The sequence below is a fragment of the Nycticebus coucang genome, chromosome 23 (assembly GCF_027406575.1).
Source record: "Nycticebus coucang isolate mNycCou1 chromosome 23, mNycCou1.pri, whole genome shotgun sequence".
Classification (NCBI taxonomy): domain Eukaryota; kingdom Metazoa; phylum Chordata; class Mammalia; order Primates; family Lorisidae; genus Nycticebus; species Nycticebus coucang.
The window spans coordinates 4,660,266-4,664,652 of record NC_069802.1 but is presented as its reverse complement, the minus strand read 5'-3'; the positions used below and the strand labels follow the sequence as shown (position 1 = coordinate 4,664,652).

The 4,387-nt window shown below is 41.8% G+C and overlaps 1 pseudogene; it reads left to right on the top strand.

Annotated features, from left to right (window-relative positions):
• The first annotated feature begins 412 nt into the window (after positions 1-412).
• On the top strand, positions 413-1,864 carry LOC128575958 (NGFI-A-binding protein 1-like; annotated as a pseudogene).
• The last annotated feature ends 2,523 nt before the right edge of the window (positions 1,865-4,387 follow it).

Sequence of the window (4,387 nt, the reverse complement as noted above, 5' to 3'; positions counted from 1 at the left end):
ATAGGGAATCTTGGGGCCAGAGCCAGATCCAGGAATGTAGCAAGAGCGGAATCTCCCAATGTGACAGCGCCAGTGGGTGGAGGCGGTGGAGGTGGGCGGGGAAAGGGTAGGGGGAGGAGGGAGCTGCACCTTGGGAGCGCAGAGCAGGCGAGGGGTAGAGAGGGAGGCGCCGCCACCCCGGACAGGGGCAGACGGGCAGGAGCAGCGGGTCAGAGCTGGTGGAGAGCGGAGCTGGGAGAGCGCACCCACCACCTTCCCTTCCCCCCTCAATGGGAGCGGGGGCATCCTGGCTCCAGCAGCCACCAGAGGAGGGAGAGCTGGGGGCGTGACTTCAGAGTTGGGGCTGAGCAGTCCTGGGGAGAGCGTGCCAAGACTGCTGCAGCCGCTGGCCAAGTTAAACCCATCCATAGTAATGGCTGCAGCCTTACCCAGGACGCTGGGGGAGTTGCAGTTGTATAGAATATTACAAAAAGCCAATCTACTTTCTTATTTTGATGCCTTTATCCAACAAGGTGGTGATGATGTCCAGCAACTCTATGAAGCTGGAGAAGAGGAATTTTTGGAAATCATGGCGCTCGTGGGCATGGCTAGGAAACCCCTTCATGTTAGAAGGCTCCAAAAGGCTTTGAGAGACTGGGTTACAAACCCTGGCCTTTTCAATCAGCCACTGACTTCCCTTCCTGTCAGTAGCATACCTATTTACAAATGACCAGAAGGATCACCAACATGGCTGGGAATATCCTGCAGCTGTTACGAAAGGAGTAGCAATGCTCTGGAACCTCATTTAAAAATCCCCAAATGTGCTGCCACCACCTGTGAGCAGAGCTTGGGACAGGGGAAGTCAGATGTGGTGGGGAGCTTGGCGCTGCAGAGCATTGGCGAGTCCAGACTCTGGCCAGGCCCCTATGCCACTGAGAGTGAGCACAGTCTGTCCCCAGCAGACCCGGGCTCCCTGGCCTCCGCAAAGGAAAGCAGCGAGCTCTGGATGCTGCTGCTGCACTCTCTGTGGCCAGTGTGTGGCGCGAATGGCCCCACACTGCCCAAAAGTGACTTGAACGAAGTGAAAGAGCTGCTAAAGACGAACCAGAAGTTGGCCAAAATGATTGGTCACATCTTTGAGATGAGCGATGATGATCCACACAAAGAAGAGGAAATCCGGAAATACAGGGCAATATATGGCAGATTTGACTCAAAGAGAAAGGCTGGGAAACATCTTAGGCTTCAAGAGCTCACTGTTAGTGAAGCAGCTGCTCAGCTCCGTGTGAAGGACAATGTCCTGCTGACAAGAAGAGATGACCTTTTTGCTCTGGCTAGACAGATTTCTCAAGAAGTCACCTATAAATATACCTACAGAGCCACCAAGTCAAAATGTGGAGAAAGATGAATTATCCTCAAAGAGAATTAAAGTGGAGGATGGGTTTCCAGATTTCCAGGATTCCGTGCAAACACTCTTCCAGCAGTCAAGAGCTAAGAGTGAAGAAGGGGCAGCTCTTAGTTCACAGCAGCCTGAAAGGTGAAGGCAAAACAGAGTTCCTCTGCGCCCAAGCTTGCTGAGAGAGTGCAGTGCGCCAAGAGAAGACTGTCTGTGGGACTGTACCGGCAGAACTCAGAAGAGCACAGTCCTAATGGCTTGACCTCTGATAACTCAGATGGACAAGGAGAAAGACCATTGAATCTCCAAATGCCTGATTTACAGAACAGACAACCCCATCATTTTGTGGTGGATGGGGAGCTGAGCAGACTTTACTCAAGTGAGACAAAGTCCTACTCATCAGAGAGCCTTGGGATTTTAAAAGGCTACCCTCACTCAGCTTTTACCTTAGAAAAGAAAGTCATCAAAACAGAGCCTGAAGATTCAAGATAGCTGCGATTCTCTCACTGTTTTCTGGAAATGGCATCAAATTTAAGGATAATACTCCATCATAGAAATAAGCCTTAATAACCAGTGTTGCCTCATTCAGCTCAAACAGATTTCATAGCCAAAGCATAAGGACTGATAGAGTAGTCCGTGGAAAACAGGAAGACAAAACAACTGGCACAAAATAAAACCAAGAGTGTTGCAATCTATAACTGAAATATTGATCCATTAACATTCCTGTGCAAGTCATTTGTGTGGAAAGTCTTACAAATTAATATTGTAAACACTCAATATTTAAGAATGTACAATGTATTTGTGTAATTTATAGAAGTAAAATCTAGATGTTGAGACCCATTTGGTTCAATAGACATGAATACAGTTTATTTTACTTGAAATTTTGTCTACTTTGTGTATTTAGCATAAACATCATGTCAGAATTTAGAATCTCTGCAATTATGTAAAAAGAAAGCTTAAGTGATGTACTTATTGGCAAGGTTGCAGTAAGGATGGAAAAATGGAGAGCAAATACTCAATTTAAACCAAGGAAAATATTGTGGATTTAATATTAAATCCACATAAAACTGCTTTTTGTGTAACAGGAAATGTGTAGCATTTGTTCATGTACTATCTGCTTATCGGTGCACATTTACATAATAAATACTGGAGGAAAGTTAAAAAGATGAACAATAGAGTAGAAAATAGTTCTTAACTGATTGACTCAGATTGTGTTAATAGCTACTTAAGATGTTTCTAAAGATAGGAAGCTGTTTCTTGAACAGATAACTTAAAAAAAAAGGACCAATGTGTTAAGAGGCTTGACTTAAATATTGATATTTCAGAGTGTGTTAAATAGATTAAAACAGTAAATTACCCTACGTGTGATAAAGATGGTGCCTGTTAACAAAGACTGTAATAGATTAAGTACCGTTTTATAAAATATCCAGCCATTCTTCTCTATATTCCAGAGTCAGAGAGACTACATGCTTTCACTGGGGGATGTCTTGCCACCCAGCCACCACACCTGTGGGCAAACCCTGCATCCACATCTGCAAGCATATTTCTGTTGAAGTTGAGTTGACACCTATCCTCATTATTTATTTTAGGATGTCGTTTTTATACACCTTACAGATGGTGAATGCAGTTTTCTCTTTAAATTCATCTTTTTTTGTGTGTGTGGTTTTTGGGCAGGGCTAGGTTTGAACCCACCACCTCTGGCATATGGGACCAGCGCCCTACTCCTTGAGCCACAGGCACCGCCCTAAATTCATCTTGACAGTATGTTTTTAATTCCCCCTATTTAATTAATGGATTGTGTGTATATGTATATGTGGGGGTGTGCTTGAATGTGAATAATACACTTGTGTGTACTTAAGAGAATTTCACATCCAACTCTACAGTGGTTAAAAAAACCCAAAACAACAGTATCTGCTGATATACACCTTTTCTGTTGGTTTGAGAGAAGATAATTTGACAGCTTTATCTACATCCTACAGATTGATCTAAACCCAGCTGTTGCCAAGAAGAGTGAATTGACAAGGAATATGTATTTTTTGTTTTCAGTGCAGCTCTAGATCAAAACTGAGTAACAAATATTAAGTCATAATCTGTTATACTAAAATTTGTCAGCCAAATGTTAGATGAGATGTCTGCACTATAGTCTCAGATCACTGTCACATATATAATTGCTTTTTCATTTTGGTTTGTAGAAGATCTTTACAATAGAAACACCAGTAAACAACTTTTATACCATTAAAAGGCTTTTTTTCCCCTTAAAAAAACAAAAAAGGTAAATGTGCACCGATAAGTGCACATTTTTTCCCCACTGAATGTTTTTAATTGGCTTGTCAAAGATCAAATAACAGTAAGTAGCTGGATTCATCTTTTGGTTCTCTATTCTGTTCCAGACATCTACTTCTCTGTTTTTGTGCCAGTACCATGCTGTTTTGATCACTATGGATTTATAGTACAGTCTCAGGTCTGGTAGCATGATTCCTCCTGCTGTGTTTTTATTCCTGAGTAATGTCTTGGCTATTCGAGGTTTTTTCTGATTCCACCTAAAATGAAGTATTATTTTTTCAAGATCCTGAAAATATGACAATGGAGCTTTAATAGGAATTGCATTAAATATATTGCTTTGGGTAGTATAGACATTTTAACAATGTTGATTCTTCCCAGCCATGAGCATGGTATGTTTTTCCATTTGTTAATGTCTTCAGCTATTTCTTTTCTTAAAGTTTAATAGTTCTCTTTGTAGAGATCTTTCATGTCCTTTGTTAGGTATACTCCCAATATTTCATCTTCTTTGCCACTACTGTGAAAGGAATAGAGTCCTTGACTGTTTTTTCATCTTGGTTATTATTGGTGTATATAAAGTCTACAGATTTATGGGTGTTGATTTTGTAGCCTGAGACATTGCTGTATTCCTAGATCACTTCTGAAAGTTTAGTGGTAGAATCCCTAGTGTTTTACAGATATATGATGATATCATCTGCAAAGAGTGAAAGTTTGATCTCTTTGACCCTATGTGGA